This window comes from Podarcis melisellensis (genome assembly GCF_964234715.1).
Source record: "Podarcis melisellensis genome assembly, chromosome: 1".
Taxonomy (NCBI): Eukaryota; Metazoa; Chordata; class Lepidosauria; order Squamata; family Lacertidae; genus Podarcis; species Podarcis melisellensis.
This window is the reverse complement of record NC_138528.1, coordinates 62,966,629-62,986,195: the sequence shown is the minus strand read 5'-3', so window position 1 is coordinate 62,986,195 and position 19,567 is coordinate 62,966,629.

The following is a 19,567-nucleotide window of genomic DNA, read 5'->3' as shown; positions in this document are numbered from 1 at the left end:
AGAAGCAAAAGCATAGTCAGAGCAAAGTTGCTGTTGGAAGATGGCGCTGAGCTTCTGCTGCTGCTTTCCAGGAGGGTAGCCATGTTGATATGTATTGCTCAGCAGAGAGGCAGGGCCTTGTGCAGGGCCAGGTCAAGACACACCTGAGGCGAATCAGAAAATGGCAGCTCCCTGAGAATTGTAATTTGTTAAGAGTCATGCACACACACGACCCTTAACACAGGGAAGAGTCAGTTGCTTCCTTTGCCTCCTCTCTCACACAGAAATCCTCTTACACTAAAGCTGGGAAGAAAGGGGGCATGCCCTCCAACATTTTCCCAATAAAAATGGGGCCACCCTATTATTATTATTATTATTATTATTATTATTATTATTATTATTATTATTATTATATTTTGCCCCACTCATCTGCCTGGGTTGCCCCAGCCACTATGGGTGGATTCCAACATATATTAAACCATTAAAAAAAACCCACCCACTATACAGGGCTGCCTTGGGATGGCTTGGGGGTCAGATAACACCATACCTCCCATATTTATCTGATGAAAGTAGGGATGTCCTAAGGAAAAGCGGGACATTCTAGGATCAAATCAGATGTAAATCCAGGACTGTCCCTGGAAAATAGCGGCACTTGGAGGGTCTGAGGGGGGTGATGGAGGGGGCCTTTTTTGGCAAAAGAATGGAGTAGGCGTTGGCACTAGAGAAGAGGGAAAGAGGAAAGGCAGAATGTGACAAGAAGGATCTGGAAAGGAGAAATGGGGAGGGGAGAAAGTTAAGGCGGAAGGGGATTAGAAGAATGTGGAGATGAAAAGGGGGTGGGGGAGAATGAAGCTCCCTTAAAATATGTCAGGACGGAGGAGGCCGACAACTGCCTCAGTGCATTTGCAGGGGAGCTAGAGAAAAACGGGTAGCAGGGAGAAATAGAAATGCAACAACTTAAACACAGGCTGTTGACTTCCGACTAAACACTGATTCTTTAAACTTTAATCCTTTTGGGGTGCTGCTGTTTGTGCTGCTGGTAAACTGGCTGCAATGGCTTCTCCTCCTCCATCTGCTGCCCCTTGGGTGTCATGGTGGTCGTCAATGGTGCTGGTGGCAGCTGGCTGAGGCCTCTTCTGGCAGCACCTGATGCTGCCTCTTCTGGCTTGCCACCTGAGGCGACTGCCTATCCTTGCTTCAGGCATGGGCCGGCCCTGGGCTTGTGGCACCTTAAAGACAACTAGGTTGCCTTTAACGGTGCCTAAAGACTCCTGATTGTTTTTGCTTCTTCTGCTTTGATTCCTTGTGGCCTTGAACTAATGCCAGTCTGCTATTAGAAAAATCTGATTGAAGAAACTATAGACCAGACTTTGGCATAAGCTTGTTTTATATAAGGGCATAAGAAGAGCCCTGCTGGGTCAGGTCAAAGGCCCATTTAGTCCAACCTTCTGTTCCCATGGTAACAAACCTATTGCTTATAGATACAGTGGTACCTCGGGTCAGTGGCGTAGCGTGGGGGGTGCAGGGGGGCCCGGCCGCACCGGGCGCAAGATCTGGGGGTTAGGGTTAGGGGGCGCAAATCCACGGTTAGGGGGCGCAAATTCACGGGTTAGGGGGTGCAAATTCACGGGTTAGGGGGTGCAAATTACTTGCCTTGCCCTGGGTGCTGACAACCCACGCTACGCCACTGCCTCGGGTTACAAACATCTTGGGTTACAAACACTTCGGGTTACAGACTCCACTAACCCGGAAGTAGTACCACGGGTTAAGAAGTTCGTAATGAGAGGTACCACTGTACATAAATTCTGATCCACGAGTGGCTAGCTTTTAGGCCTCCAGATGTTGTGGAACGCCACCTCTCATCAACCTCAGCCAGGGTTGATGGGAGTTGTAGTTCAGCAAAATATGGAAGGCCACATGTCTCCCACCCCTGCTATAGTATATTGGTACCACACTAATAGAGGGACGCAGGTGGCGCTGTGGGTAAAACCTCAGTGCCTAGGACTTGCCGATCGTATAGTCGGCGGTTTGAATCCCCGCAGCGGGGTGAGCTCCCGTCTTTCGGTCCCAGCTCCTGCCCACCTAGCAGTTCGAAAGCACCCTTAAGTACAAGTAGATAAATAGGTACCACTTTATAGCGGGAAGGTAAACGGCATTTCCGTGTGCTTCGCTGGTGCTGGCTTGCCAGAGCAGCTTCGTCACGCTGGCCACGTGACCCGGAAGTGTCTCCGGACAGCGCTGGCCCCCGGCCTCTTAAGTGAGATGGGCGCACAACCCTAGAGTCGGACACGACTGGCCCGTACGGGCAGGGGTACCTTTACCTTACCACACTAATAAATTGTCTCCTGACCCTCTAGTGATAAATTCACTAACAGCTACTTAATCTTGCCAGTTGAAACTGACCTTCAGTACTGGGGAGATTTCCAGCGAAAAAGTATTCCTTCTTCCCACAGTAAAAATTCCAGAACATTTAGTCAGAATTTCTGGCACTTTTGTATGTTATGTTTTTTTACTGGGATCCACAATCGCTCATAGCTAGCTAGTGCTTTGCATCAGAAGGATTGGAGTCTGTTTTAGCAGCTCTGCTGTCCATGCAGGGATTTCAGAGCACACTGCTGTGTTTTGTAGCTGGAAATCCATAACTTCAAATAAGAAGAGCAACATTCGCACATTGATAAAAGCTTCTCCAGGGTAGGGTATTACAGAAGCCTTCTGAAGCATGGAGAGAAGGCTTCCTTTCCTAGTACTACATTATAGGAGCTGTCTAGTACAATCATCATCACGGAACATGATCAAACTCTGGGTATGATTTGTGGGCAGCTGGATTACATAATTCATTAAACTTTGTTTCTGAATGACCAGGTGAAAAAGGCACGGTTAAAGCAGCTGCACATCGACCATCAGTAGGCAACAAAAGAGGGACATTTTTTGTTACCAGCTATACATGCTGAATTAAAGCTGTGGGCTCAAATGCCATTTTTAATACCCTCCATGCCACCTTAAAAGCTTACAAGTCTTCTTGTGAATTTGTCAACCATCACCAGAGAAAAACCCACATAATAGCAGTGTACTTTGTAAATTCATCTAGGATCAACTGAAGTTTCCTATGCTGTTAAGAGAGAGGTTGACATGTCTTTCTGTATTTCCTAAGACGTTATACCAGGACTCTAATAGACGTTGGCTTCAGATGTTATAATCAAGAAGATGGACAGGTGAATCCATCTTTTCACTTTCGATATCTTTGGTATAACAAAGCAGTTTGGGGTATCCCCCATGGTTATTTGCATATGACTATGGATACATACGCACATTTGCTTTTCCCACTAGATGGTAGCCACTCAGGTCACCCATTGTGAATTAAGTGTGTGGCATATTTTGTCAAAACTCAAAAGGATTGGATTTGGAGTTCTGCCTATGGATGGAGGTAAACAGAAGGTGACTTCTGGGATAGAAGAAGGCACCAAGTCAAGAATAGGAGAAGGAAACCAGGTAGAAGAGCAGATGAGCTTCAACAGGAAGGAAAAATACGGAAGGTAAAGGTCAAGAATAGAAAATAAAGCATTATGGTATAAAACATAAGGAGCTTGAATGTGAACTGGAAAATGTCAGGAAGCCAGAATTCTGAATTAGGGGAAGTAATGGGGTGAAGTGCAAGGATAAAAGAATATTTTAAATTTTTGAACTGGCCAGACAAGAAGTGGAAAATGCTTAACTGGTTTGTGGGCTGGATTTCAAAACTGCATATCTGGGACCATTGTTCCAGAGAAGTCATCAAATGACATCAGTCTGCATCTGGATTGAATTGTTTCATGATGGAGTTTGCATTTCCCCCAGTCTTTTCTGAATAATTAAATGAATTTCTCTTTGAATGCAATGGGGCTTTTCAAGAGTAAACTATTGCTATCTTAATCCTATCAATGGTTTACGCAAGCCTGACAACTTTGATGAACAAACACTTTTTTTAACTAAACAAATTACAAATGTTCAGGTTTTAGATGGGAATATCATATAAATTTGCTAATGAATATTTGGCCGCTGAAGCAACCAGGTCATTATTCAGAAGCATAGCAGAACACAGGCATTTGGAAGACGTTTAGGTTTTAAGAGGACAGTGTTCATTGCTGTGTTTTAGAAGGCAGAATAAATTTAAAGTGCTGCTGCTTATTGATTTATACTCTTTATACTGGACATGGCTTTTTATTAAAGAAAGCAGATATTCAATAGTGTTAACTAGTAATGGGAATTGACTTTTCACTAATTGCACAGAGGCTGGCATTAATACACTTTAATAGAACCTGGGGCTTGTCTACTCCTGATCAATCCCGAAGGGTTTTTTTTGTAGGGGGGGAGGGGGAGGGGTAGCTGTGGTCAAAGATTCCAGCAATGAGATTGTGAGAGATATTTTTCACTTCTTAAAAAAAAATATAATCCATTTAATAGGACAAGGGCCATTACTTGATGGAATAAGCTAATTAATGCAGAAGCTTCATTTCATGCCTTGACTCTTGATGGATCATTATTTCCATATGGTACACCATGCTGGCCTTTATCTTTTTGCATGAGAAAATGTTGGCTGTGTGCCTGTGCACATACCTACAGTGTAATCAATGGGACTTCCATATGCCTTACTGTGTGCAGGAGTGCATTCTAGGGCCATGATCCAGTCAGTCAGCCCCGTATTCTGAAGTGAGGCTTCCCTGTTGCTTGTACAGCTCTGTCTGCTTTGCTGGCAACCGTAACTTCATCTCCGCATGGAGCTATGGACTGCAGTCCTCATGGTTTAATCTGATTTCTCAAAATAAAGTGGTCAGGATACAGGCAAGCTAATATCTGTCTTGTAGACTATGGTATGTTTTGTTTCATGCTGCTATGTGTAGAGTCACTGTACATGTTACTAATCCCAACTGAGTGACATGCTGTTTTTACATGATACTTTAAAATCTCTTAGAAGGCTGATTAATATAACTCTTTTCCTGAATATGAGCTAATTTTTTACAGAGGATTTGTACATGCTGAGCTCATCTTCCAAATGGCTGAATGTGAGTTCATATCAACATGTCTCAAGAAATCCTTCAGTGTCTTGAACCAGAATATGCAAAGTCAGAGCAGCACCAATGAGGAGGAGGAAATATTTATTTTAGAAAAGCAATACTCTAGTCCTGATGTAGTCCTATATAGCAGTGTTTCCCAAACTTTTTTGGGCAACGGCACACCTGTTTACTGAAAAAAAATCTCACGGCACACCACCATTAAAGCCCCGCCCCGTGACGTCAGCGCGCAGCGTCACGCCGGGAGGGACGCACGAAAGTGAAAGTTTTTTCCCTCCCCCTTGCCGGGGAACCTCCAAGCTTTGGGGGTGGGAGGAGGCAGCAGAGCGAGGGACTGAGGGACGGCGGCAACTGAGGCGGCGGCGGCTGTTGTGGTGGTGGCGGCGATAGCGGGCGGAGGAGGGGGCGGCGGCGGGGCTTGAGGAGCCGTCGCCGGGAGTTGCTGCTGCTGTTGTTGCTGCTGCTGCCCGGACATGCCGGCCTCCTCCTCCTCCGCTGTCTCGCGCTCCTCCCTTTTGCACGCGCTGCCCCGCCGCTCGGCACCACCACCGCGGAGCCGCCCCCGGCTCGACGCGGATCCTCGCCGCCGCCGCCTCTCACCGCCCGACTCGCCCGCCTCCCTCCCACGGCACACCAGCCAATGTCTGACGGCACAGTAGTGTGCCGCGGAACACCGGTTGGGAAACACTGCTATATAGCAGTACTCTAGTCCTGATTAGCAGCTGTCCCTATGCTGGGTGAGGAAAGCCTTGCTGCAGGGGTAAAGTCACGCGGCAAGACATTTTCAATTTGTGTGTGTGTTCAGGTTGTTTATAAGAGGTGTACATTTTTTAGCACTGTAGCAGTAAGTAAACTTTTTTTAGAGTGGTAAAGGCAAGCTTGTGCTGGATCCTCCTGGCAGATCTGTGCTATATAGCAGCACAGATCTGTCAACAGCTACCATAGCACTGATGGGTTAAGGTGCAGAAGAATAGACCTGGAACAACCCCCAACACACCCCCAGGTATCATTAGTGGTGGAAGAAAGCTCTTGGGGTGTTGCTGAACAATGCTGAGCTTGATGGGTGTGAGGCTGAACAAATTCCTGGAATAAGCCTGCGTAAGTCAATTTCCCCAACCAAAAAAACAGCATTGTGATCGCAGCTCTTCTAGGGTCAGTGCTGTTGCAAGACAGATCTGGGGGAAGGGGAGCATTTGAGTGAAAAAGCCAAGTTGGAAGGGAGGGGGAATGGCTAGGATTGGCACTTGAAAATGAAAACATGGTGACACTACTGTTTTTAAAATGTAGCTTCTAGGTTTTTTAAGAAGGAATGACGGCCATGTTCTGAGTGTTGCAATATAGATACACTGTTGACAGCAATGGTGTCTGAATAGATAGTTCAGACCAGGCATGTCTAAAGTCTGTTTCGGGGGCCTAATGTGGCCCCACCGGTTGATTCAGTGTGGTCCCCGTGGCAGTATATGTCCTGGAGTAAAATCCTTTGGAGCAAAATGGTAAAAAAAAAGCAAATTCAACAAATTCAATCCTAAAAAAGCTCAACGTTGGTCTGGCCCTCTTTGAAAAAAGTTTGGGCACCCCTGATTTAGACAGTTGAGCATGAGACTCTTATTTTCAGGGTCATGGAACCAAGCCCCACGTTGGGCAAAAGATGCCTGCATTACAAGACTAGATGACCCCCTGTGGTCCCTTCCAACTCTACAATTCTTTGATTTTATTAAATAACTGCATGACACGAATACTTTGCTTTGGTCTTTCTCATCTCCAGTGTATTCCACCATATGGTTAATACCGCCGTCATTGTATGAAACATGCAGTAGTAGTAGGATGGAGTGTTGCAGAAGCTTCAGTAGTTTTTTTGGGGGGGGTTGTTTCTGATTCCCCATCCCTATCAGTATTTTCTTGCCGATACCTCATTTCATCAAATGAAAGATCAAGTGCAGCTTATTATTCAGAAAATAACCTGTCAGTGGCTTAGTATGGTTCCTATTTCAAGGCTTGTTATGTGACTAGCAATAAAATGTGACTAATATACTGTTAATTAATATCATGTCCTCCAGCTAATTTATCACATTATTAATCAGAGTGATAAAGCTGAAGAGAAGTAAGCTTACCTACAGTCAATTCAAAAATAAAACTCGTGCGGCAGGAGGGGGGAGGGCGCCCCAACCAGAACTAAACATCTGAACCCTTCTGAATGGGTGCATTGTATTTGCTAACCCTTTAACTTGTCCCACTGGAATATGTTATACAGAACGACAGAATTTAAAGTGAAAGGGCAACCAATTCTGATCATAACCTTGGCTTTGCACTTCAAGTAATTATCCTTTAATTGCATTACACTATTTGAAATAGAGCCATAATTGGAAAAAAACAATTTGACATTCCCCGATGCTTTCTCTGACATGCGCTATTTGCTTTTTATTCAAATGTAAATTTTCTCTATAATACTGTCAAAGTAAAAGGAGGGGAGAAAGAAAGCAAAATTGAAATGTCAGTAACAATTTCTGACATACACAGAGCATCAGCAGCGAGTGCAGGGTAGCAGGCGAGATTTGCAGTTCAGCAATTTTTTTTAAAAAAAATCAAAAATGTAAAATGAGCATAAGCAGAAAGGGAAAGAGGTGGGGATGCCAGAAGCTCCCTTTCTTAGGGATACGTGTCAGTTTTGTACCATGCTATCAAAATATCAAACAAGCTATGAGCTGTAATTGTGTGATGAATGAGCCCTAGTGACGGAATGAAAAACCAAGACAGGTTTTCAGCTATCATAGGATTCCATTCAAATGCTTTCCTATTGAGAAATCCCTATGATTTGTTGAAAAAACAGGCCTCGTGCAGTTGTGATTGACTGTCAGCAAATATGGTTCATACACACACACACGGGAAATGGGTAGAGCAGGGACCTAACTTCAGCCTTGGGTGAGCCAAACGCTGCCCATGTCACCCATCTCTCTGCTTTTGGTGGCCCCAGAGTCACATGTGACGTCCTGTTTGTTCCAAGATGCAGAGCTTACATATGGGCAAACCAGTATGAATTTTTCTCAAGTGGACTTCTGGGACAATTTATGGTCTCCTGTGCAAACGTGACTGAGCCCCCATACTCTCAAAAACCAGGATTGACTGGAGACAGTCAAATGATCTCTTTTTAAATACAGCTACCTTTTTTATTATATAAAAAAGTTAACCCCCTCACACTATAGTTGACCTCACACCACCCTCGAAAACACCTTGCCCAAGTAAAGGATACTCATGGCCCTCTTCCTCATGGCGTCTTATGTCAGACCAAAATGGTATTATTTCAACAGTTTGACTGAGAAATTGGCTGCAGATGAATGTGCTGCTGATTATCTGCCTTGTTGTTTGGTTTGCTCGCATTGTATGACTTTCAGAACATGTTATTGTTGATAGCCTGTTCTTCTGTGGAGCTGGAAGAGGAGAATATGAAGATGTTAATAAATACTTCTGCATTTTACAACCCCTCAGTTACACACTTGGGCTGGATCTAGACACAGCAAAGAAGTGTTTCGGTTTAAAGCGTTGTAAATTTAAACAGGGAAAACAGGTAGAGAAAAAAGGGAGTCCACGTCGGCATCTGGTTGCACAATGTTATATTGCACATACAACACATATACGTTGCTTTTTCTTTACCGGTCTAGCTGAGTCCTCTATTTCCTCTCACCATACAGTGAAAATAGCTGTACATTAAGTCGTACATTTACAGTGTTGTGGTCAGAGTCCCAAACTCCCTCTCTTTAATAATTTAATTTTCACGGTTTTAAAATATCTCCCACCATGGAATTAGAGGAAAAAAGCCTGACCTCAGAGACAACTGTGTTCACAGGCTCGAGTTGTCCATTTGCTTTCCCATATCAGATGTCAAGAGTTTTCAGCTGCAGATTAGTTGGTATCTAGTTTCTTTACAGTTATTGTAGTGGAAGCCCACAGAGATTAGGAAGAACAAGTTCCCATCTTCTTTGGGGAATTTTGTTCTTCTGTTTCATCAGTCAAACTGAATTTCTTCTAGAGGGGTAGCAAAAGGGTCAGCCAAATATTTCTGTTTAAAAAATAGTACTTCCAGCACACTATGTGGAAATATGTTCCGTTGAGATCTATGGGATTGACTGCCATGTGTTTGCTTCAATCCAGCATACAATTTATATATGCTTGACTCCTGTTGATTCCAGGGGATAACTGTAAGGGACTAAAGTCCAAGTGACTGATGCCATGTCCACCTTCTAGCTTGGTGATAGATTAGTTTCTATTTCTTATGTGCAAATAGTAGTAGCATTCAGCACCACTGTATCGAACAGGAGCAGCCAATTGCTGGTCACAATTGATTTCTTCTTCAATTTATGAATTCTCTGCTCACCTGGCATGCCCCCCCCCCAATGAACAGAAGTGTCCTGCTTCACACATAAACCCCCATGGTGGTTTGGGCTGCTATATTAAGCAAGTCAAATGTCCTATTCGCCACGAAAGCTGGAGGTAAAAAAATGGCTGGCTGGATAGCTGTGATCAATGTGTATTCGTCTTCATTGGGAGGCAAGTTGAAAGCATGCCAAAGGTTTAAAGAGTTAAGTTTCATTCAACAAGCCGCTTAGAAGTGACACTTGGTGCCACTGGCAACCATCGTGATACATCCATTTAAAACATAGTGATTAAAACTGGTTCGTATTCTGATTAAACTGGCTTGTGAATTTAGGCTGTCTGAAATGCAGAAGAAAACAACAACAGAACTAAAGAGCTGAAATCAAAATAGGCAGCTAGTTTACTTTTGTTTCCGTAGTACAGAGCCATTAAATTAATTTAAACCAAGAATGAGAGGGCGTCCGAAATCAATTTCATTCAAAGAAAGATAAGAGAATAGGCTGAATTACTTGTGCTCACAGCATACGCTTTGCTATAAAGCCCTGGTCTGAAAACAATTCAGATGTGATGTAAAACCTGACTCTTTGGTCAGCCATTTAGGGGTCTGTTTGTGAGTACAGAAAGGGACATTTAAATCTACTGTATCTTTTTAATATAATTGAAATTAACATCCCTACCATATCCCACCTGTAAAAATGTGAGTAGTACTGAATGAAAGAGTTCTACATATTAACTACATTCTTTTTGTACAACCCCCCCCCCCCGCAAAACCATTGTGGAAAGAAATTACATTGTATGTATATATGACAAAGTGCTGTACACCGTCTTTCCTGACATCCTATGTTCGGTTCTAATTAAGAAACCATGTCCAGCTTTTAAAGACATCATTTGCTGGAGAGCTTTTAATGTTGCTCCGCTGCACACCTGCCATCTCTCAGGGCAACGGCCTTTCCCCCATGGAAAGTCTGAGTGGAGATCTCTCTCCTCCCTTTTTCAGCTGGCCTAGGAATGGGTAGGAACCAGCAGCACCAACAAATAAATAATATCTGAGGGCAGAAAGGAGTAGTGTGTATTTCTGGGGTGGGAGAGAAGCTCTTTTAGATATCTGAAATCGTTTTCACACACACACTCCTGTCATAAGCACATTTTCCTTTGAAGTAGGCCCTTTTGATTTTGAGGGAATTAACTTTCAAACAAGCATGCTTACCCCAGATTATTTAAACTACCAATTGATAATATATTTAATTTATTTAACACAATTTGTATGCCTCTTTCTCAATTTAAAAAGAAAGCTTCTAAGCAGCTTACAAACAACAATCTATTCATTAAAGTACAAATAGAAACAAGTTAATCTAATTTTTAAAAAACAGAAATAAAACCAGCAATCTTAAAACCAATATACATAATAAAATGGCATGTTTAGTTTACACAGGTATTGGCTTGCATAGGTTTGCTGAGACAAAAATGGCTCCTGCATTTATAATTTGTATGTGGTGCATCTTTTTCCTTTGCGTAACCGAAGGAGGCCACAATGAGAAGTTTCTCCTTTGCCTTCTGAGTAATAGCCCCATGTGCCCAAAACAGAGAGTGTGAGAGAAATTTAAGTGGGATTTTTGCAGAATAAAATTAAATGTAAATATAACTTTCACACAACCTTCTGCTTTGCTTAGTATATTCAAAACTTGGGGTGTGTGTGTTGGGGGGTGGGACCTGATTGGGTTTTTTAAATCCATGATAGTATATTTTAAAACATTTTTGTCAGGAAGAATTGTCAAATGATATCAAAACCGCTAATAAAGTTTCAAAGAAATTCAGTAGCAAATGAACTGATAATTGTAATTAACACCTTTAGAAGAAAGGGAGCAGTGGGTGTGGATTTTATTTCAGTAAGGGCACCAGAAGCGAGACCCATCGTTTAGGAGCAGTTGAAGTGGATGATGAACTAATATGTTGTTTATTCTAAGGAATATTTATATTTTCTGCATCACATTTTAAGAAAATATAGAGATAAACTACTTGTTATGAACCTATCTTATAAAGGGAAGCTAAAAACGAATGACAGAATGAATGAGCCTCACAGGCCGCAACCTAGTTAACATTAGCCATGCCTAAGTCTGGATGAAATCAGTCATTAACTCATTGACCATTAACTCATTGACTGTCTCATTACTTTCAAAGGGGATTAAGAATGACTTCTTTTATCCAGATCAGGGCCTTAGCTTTTGAAGCAGGCATTCCCAAACTCGGCCCTCCAGCTGTTTTGGGACTACAATTCCCATCATCCCTGACCACTGGTCCTGTTAGCTAGGGATGATGGGAGTTGTAGTCCCAAAACAGCTGGAGGGCTGAGTTTGGGGATGCCTGTTTTGAAGGAAGAAAAAGCAGTTCAATTTGGTGTGAAATACTATAAAACTTGAATTACACTGTAACTTAATGTCAGAGGCACAGGTGAGAAGAGTGCTGTTGCACTCAGGCCCATAGACTCCCATAGACATCTGGCTGCCCATTGTGAGACACAGGGTTCTGGATTAGATGAGCCTTAGTTTGGACTGTTCTAGCAGGCCTCTTCTTATGTTCATAAAAACTTTTGCACCTTCCTTCTCAGCTTACTTAGACATTCATTCAGTTTGGTTTATTGGTCATTTGCCTTATGGAATACCTTAAAGGGACATCAAAGGACTAGAAGGGGGTTAACAAACAATTTATTTCATTTATGAATCACTTCCCACCAACAAACCAACAAAAACATCCTAGTTATCTTTTTTTAAAAAAATCCCAAACAATACAAACATCAACAATAAAAGCATCTATCCAAACATTTTCAGAGCCAATGCAGATGCAGACTAGGATAAGAACCAGGCAGAGGGCCTTCTTGGTGGTGGCACCCACCCTCCCATCAGATGTTAAGGAAATAAACAACGATCTGACTTTTAGAAGACATCTGAAAGCAGCTCTGTTTAGGCAAGTTTTTAATGCTTGCTCTTTTATCGTGTTTTTAATATTCTGTTGGGAGCCACCCAGAGTGGCTGGGGTATAAATTATTTCCTTTTCTTCTTCTTCTTCCTCCTCCTCCCTTAAAAGGCTTGTTGGGAAAGGAAGACATGGTATTTGCAGGAGGCCCTCTGCTGTATAGCACAGCGATGTTGGGTTTACAGGTGTGAGATAAAATTTTAGGTAACTAGGATCCAGCAGCTTGAACCCAGCACCTAAGCTTGGCCCTTAAACCAATTGGTGCTCAGTAGAATTCTGTCAACAGCAGTGTAACATGATGGCGATATTCCGCCCCAGGGAGGAGTCAAGTCACCTTATTTTGCACAAGCCACAGCTTCTCGGCCAGCCTCAGGGGTAGGCCCACATAGAGCGCCTTGCAGGGGAGGTTGGCAGTTTATCATTTCTTATTGTTTATTGTGTGAATTGTAAGCTTTTGTACACTATAGCAACAGAGTGACACGAACTGCAAAAGGAGAATCGGCTGAGCTCATTAGTTATTAGACATATGGTCGTATCTTTATTAGGAGCAATCAAAATGTCATAAAGTCATGCGTGCTTCATCACATGGGAAGTTTAGCAAATGGAAAAGGGTGAAAAAGCGGCAGGTTGGTGGTCGACGACCTGCAGTTTGTAACTATGTTAAAATGGAGAGGATTAATGCAGGTGTAATTGGCTGAGCTTCATTTAGGTGCAAGAGGAACTCAAGGCTGTAAAGAAAAAGAAGGAAAACAATGCTGTTCTCCCATTTATTTAAAATATATTTTTTAAAAACCCAGGAGTTACTCCTGGATCATTACTAAACAGAGCTATGAAGTTCTGGAAAATGTAGCAGAATGATAAAGAACGTACAAAGCACACGGAGCCACAGAAAGAAGCAGATATAAATGATTTACTTATTTTATGATTAGAATATTGACTTTATCCATAACATTTATTTAAAATGTTCCTGACCTTATAGCTTTGGTTGTATGAATTTAATCTCATTTCCTGATTTATTGCTCAGTTGGACATTGTGAACTCCTAGTGTGAATCTCTGTAATCATCAGAAGTCCAAGTGGGCATTAAAAAAAAAAAAACCTCCTGGAAGGTAATATTAAACTAGTTTTCAGAATGCTACAGTCTATGTTTGTAGTAAAGTGATGCCCTCTGCTGGATTTAATAGTGTATTTTTTTCATAAAACCTTTAGGATAATCTATTCTACAATATTCATCTGAAAACACAGTTTCAGCTGAACTAACAAAAAAGATTAAAATTAGCAGTTTAATTATTTTTAATTTTATCAAACTAGAAGTCTTCAGTCAAAGCTTTTGCTGGTTATTTAAAATGAATATGGAAAGCCTTCAGTCTTTCTCATCCCCATTTGCCCCTCTTCATCCTGCCCATTTTCTTTCCTGATTAAGGCTAAGCATGTCTACTCAGAAGTAATTCCCACTGAATTCAATGGGGTTAGGTAAAGGGTAAAGGGACCCCTGACCATTAGGTCCAGTCGTGACCGACTCTGGGGTTGCGGCGCTCATCTCGCTTTATTGGCCGAGGGAGCTGGCGTACGGCTTCCGGGTCATGTGGCCAGCATGACTAAGCCGCTTCTGGCAAACCAGAGCAATGCACAGAAATGCCGTTTACCTTCCCGCCAGAGCGGTACCTATTTATTTGCTTGCACTTTGATGTGCTTTCGAACTGCTAGGTTGGCAGGAGCAGGAACCAAGCAACGGGAGCTCACCCTGTCACGGGGATTCGAACCACCGACCTTCTGAACAGCAAGTCCTAGGCTCTATGGTTTAACCCACAGCGCTACCTGTCTCAATGGGGGTTACTTCCAGGTAAATGAGGTTAGGATTCCAGTCTTAGGAACATAGGAAGATGCCTTAAACTGAGTTAGAGCACTGGCCCATCTAGTTCAGTATTGACTAAAGGATTTCCAACACTCCTAGCTATACTCAGAGATTCCAGGCACTGAATCTTGGAGCTTTCATAGACAAAGCAGACCATCTGCCCGATTTTGTAATGCACGACCAATGAGCTTTGGCTTTCATTCCTCTGGACCACACCTTGTCCCAACCCGTCTCTCCACAGCCTAGCTAGGCCTCTCACCTTTAAGGCTTCCCTCTGATCTATTCCTAGACTGGTGGGCTCCAGATCTTTCCAGCACAGCCACTACAGTGGTACCTCGGCCTACAAACAGCCCTGTTAACAAACGCTTCAGATGACGAACTCTGCAAAACCGGAAATAGGTGTTCCGGTTAGCGAACTTTGCCCCGGAAGCCGAACACTGGCAGCGCGAGGCCTCATTAGGGAAAGCGTGCGCTTCGGTTTAAGAACGCTTTGGTTTGAGAACGGACCTCTGGAACGGATTAAGTTCATAACCCGAGGTACCACTGTAGTAGCCAAAGTCTCTGCAAGACCCATCTTGCTTTGTGACACGAAGACAGTTCAAGGTCCTGTCTTGAGACTTCACCACTTGCCAAAGAGAGAATAGTCGGCACCTGTCTGTCTCAGCAGACAATGGAGGAGTGTGCTTTTCAGCTGTTGGAAAATTACAATGCCTGTTGTGGCTGTAGAGACTGATATGGTCAGTTGAAGGCATCTGGTTGTGCTGCTGTGGATGTACCTTGGTGCTGCTTCTCTCTGTGCTCCTCCCAGTGGTCATCCCTCCTCTGGTCACTACTATGGATGCACAGCTTGTGTCAGAACCAAAGGACAAATGCCTAGCTCCAAAAATGCATGTTCAAAGAAATTTAGAGGCAGGAGCAAATGTAAATCATACTTCAGGAATTATTTATGGAACACTTTTCAATAATTTGCTTTCTAGAAATTATGAAATGTGAAAGTGAAACCAAAAAAGAACCTTCCCAACTCTTTTGGACTCCTTTCCTTTTTCAAACCCAGAGTTCTTGTGGGTATTGTTTGCAATCATAGTATGTAAAAGAAATTTAGTAGCCATATTATTTTAAAGATGACTGCATTTCTTTACTGTTAATACAATATTTTTAATTATAGATGCTTTTAACCTCTGATCTGGTTATATGCAGGTATATAAATGAAGTTATATCTTTTAAATAACCTTAATCGATAAAGTCATTTCCCAACATGATCAGTCAGTTTAAAGAGAGAGTCAAACTTTTAAAACTGTCTGATGAACAGGAATCATTGAGAGAGTTCACTTATCTGAATTAAGGCAAAGTTATTTTCACAAGGTGAAAGAGGGATGGCATATACAGCGGAACTGTGGGCTTTGTAATAAAGAAGTTGTAAAAACAAGAAACTCTACAAAAGTTATTAAAGCTCATTTTAAATAGGAAAAGGGGCAGCAGTAATTTACTGGCTCCACAACAGATGGATTATAGGGACTGGTAGAGATACAACTGACCCCGTTTTGCACATGCTGCTAAACCAAACCATGACTTAGCAGAAACCTAAGAGCATGCATGTTCCTGGAGGGATAGGGGCCGTTTTGCTCCTTCTTCAATGCTGCTGTTGTGAGGCAAGCCATGGTTTGGCTTAGTATATTGTCTGAACCCAGGCTCGTTTCATTTGCTTGAGTTCTCTCATGAGCTGTAGCCAGGAATCGTTCTGCGGCTTATTGTTTGCAGTCTTTTTCAGAGACTGACAACAAGCCCAGGTTCAGATAACATGCTAAACTAAACTATGGCTTAGCTCTCTTATGGTACAGCTGCAGGAGGATCAGAGTACAGTGGACCCTCCGGATACGAATTAAATTCGTTCCAGGGGTCCACCCGCAACCTGAAAAGTCCGTAGCCAGAGGCACCGCTTCTGTGCATGGCACAATTGAGTGCTTCTGTGCACACATGTGGCGCGCTTCTGTGCATGCAGCTTTGTTGCATTCGTAACCCAAAATTACATACCCAGAGGTATGTAACTAGAGGGTCCACTGTAGTAGTAAAGCGCCTGCGATCTCTTCTCTGGGAGACCACATAATTGTGTTTTTGCTGTGAATGAATCAGTGGCCGTTTCCAGAGTGGTTTAACAATCAAGCCCTCTCCCCGGGGAACTCCCCTGGGAACTATAGCTCTTTGAGAGGAATAGGAGTTTCCTAACAACTCTTGGCATCCTTAATGAACCACAGTTCCCAGGATCCTTTGCGGAAGGGCCATGAATGTCAAAGTGGTATAATAGTGGTTTAAATGTCTGATGCAGGTGTGGCCCTGGTTTCTATATGATCTGGAACCTCAACTGCTCAGTGCTCCCAACTGCCGGAGTGTTCTCCACCATTAGGAGGCTGCATCTTTTGAGGTTTACCATTTCCCAAAGCTTTGTGTACATGCTGCTTAACCTTCACCTCGGGAAACTGGATTCAAATTGTGCTAAGGGCATAAGTAAAAATGAGACTGACGACCTCCAGCCTGCTCCTGTGTAAAAATATATCCACATGATAAAATGGCATGAACTTCACTAAAACAGGGAGCCTTTGTTCTCCCAGTTCCAGGTTTCTGCGGTGAGAGAGGTTGAAGGTCAGTCTTGGGATACATTTGAAATGCAGAGATAAAAGCTGACTCAATCGGCAGGCCTAGCTTTTCGTGGCGTTAACAGTAATTACATTTCATGAGTCTGAAAGGCCAACAGACTGAAAAGACCAACCACAGGACTTGAGAATTTGATTGGGAAAGAAAAAAAAAAACACACCAAAAAGATAGGCAGTGGTTCGCATTTATGTTGAAGGGAAGAATATTGTTCTTTACAATTATTATTAATTACACAAGCCAATAGCCGAGGGACTGTACAATACACAACTCATTTGGTTCCCACATTCATGTGTAAATAGATTCCCCCCTCCTTGGCAATTACCTAAAAACTGTAAGAATGTGGTGGGAAAAACAGCTCCTTGTCAATTAGCATCCTAGAAACTGTTTTGTCAGTTTTCAGTCCATTAAATGAAATATTTGCAGTTAATAAACTTAGTGCCTAGGTTCAAATTTCAGCAACTCTAATTAGCTACACCTTTTGTAATTTTGCTGCCTACTCTTTTACCCGCATTAATTGATCCAACAGAAAGTGCCTTATGGTGCTATCCTATGCATGCTTACTCAGAAGTAAATCCAACTGTGTTTAGGGGTTATAGGTAACTGTGCCTCCTTTCTTCCTCCTGAGGCCCAAGATGGCAAGAAATCTCTAGCAAAGTTCACCATAAAACAGAACAAAATCAACACCTGTAAAATTATAGTGCCCATTCATATTAAACTCACCTTCCAAGGACATCATCTCAGATGTTCAGGACAATTTTGTGAAGATACAGCCTAATATTGTTCACAGCTCTATTCAGGGCAATGGTGTAGAACCGAATATGGCTCAAATGGTCAGACATAAACATTGGCAATGTTTGGTTTGCTACATACACAAGCCTTGAACTCACTGCTGTCTCCCACTGTCAGGGTGAAGAGATCCGAAGCTTTAGTTTCAAAATTAAGAACCCTATAATGTGGCTAATCTTCACTGTGGTTTATAGAAACAAGCCGCTTCATAAGCTATGGTTTTAAAATGAATTGCTTCTGTAAACCAGTGGTTATCAACCTTTTTTGGACTAGCGGGCACATTACAAATCTTAAAACGGTACAGCAATTGCTTCTTCTCCCCTGGAAATCTCAGGCTTCTCAAAGGATGTCCTGCTGGTCCTAACTGTGGAGATCACACAGTATAGACTCCCTCCCATCAAAAAAAATTCCTTCCAGTAGCACCTTAAAGACCAACTAAGTTAGTTCTTGGTATGAGCTTTCATGTGCATGCACACTTCTTCAGATACACACGAAAGCTCATACCAAGAACTAACTTAGTTGGTCTTTAAGGTGCTACTGGAAGGAATTTTTTTTGTTTTGACTATGGCAGACCAACACGGCTACCTATCTGTAACTCCCTCCCATCAGTGATGCTTTTGCTGTCTAATAACAAGGCACATTCCCCAGTAACAGGAAGAATATACCAGGTGGCCCACCTCCCCCTTGCACACATGCACACGCTCCCTGCACACAAACTACAGGCACATATGCATCTCTCACCCCCCCCACCTCCCACATCACATATACATTTCTCCCTTCCTTCATAGATGACACATACAAAGAAGCCACATGTTGATAGCCCCTCCTCTTACTGCTCAGAGAAGAGACAACACATACACACACACCCAAACCCCAGACATGTTCATTTTTCTTCTCTCTCAAGTGTACCCCACTCTCATACACACAGGTATCTGTATAAACTTTTCCACCGTATGTACATTTTGCTTCATGCCTCAGGTTTGTAAAAGGGTAGGAAACGTGTGTTGTTATTATTATTATTTTGCATGTCATTGCCTAGGAAAATATGAGCACAGCCATAATCCCACAAAATTTTGTATTATAGGAATCCGACGCAATCTAATGACAGACTGCCCATGCTCCCCATGTAGAAGTCACCCTTCTACATGGGGAAGAACCTCATTTACTCTAGCACTATGAGGGCACTTAAATCTATTAACTTCAGACTTTTTGATTCAGATTCAAGAGATAATAAGGCAGCTAAATGTCTCTTTAACTGTACAGGTGGCGCGAAGTTCAAGAGAATAAGGTGATGAGTAATATCATGGGAGGAGTGTTTCTAGAGTTAAGAGAAAACTGTGAAGTCCCCTTGTTAATTTTGCTATTGGATGCTGTGTTGCTTAAGTCATCTTGTTATATTTATAGTATTGAAATGTGTTTTTTTCATGTTATTATGTTGCTGTTATTATGAAACTGTTACTACGTTATTTTGCTATGTTGTTATTAAATTGTTTTTGTAGTGTTTGTTTGAAATGCATTCCTTTTCTGTGAGCCTCTTTGAGCATTTTTTTTTGGTGGAAAAGCGGCATACAAACAAATGAATTACTGTATTTTTCGCACGATTGGACGCACCGGACCATAGGACGCGCCTAGTTTTTTTGGGGGGAAATAAAGGAAAAAAATTTTCCCTTTATTTCCCCCCCAAAAGCAGGTCAGGGAAACCGAACCAGGTCGAGGAACAGCGGGATAGTGGCGCTGCGCCTCCCTGCTGTCCCCCGAGCTTGTGGGGCTGGCTGATGTCTGCCTAGCGCGCGGGGCGCTCTGCTTCAGGGCGCCCCACCCGCCGGGCGGCAGGCTGCTATCCGCAGCTTGGGGAGCCTTGCGGGGAACTGCTGCAGGGCTCCCCACGCTGCGGATGTATGCCTGGCGTGAGG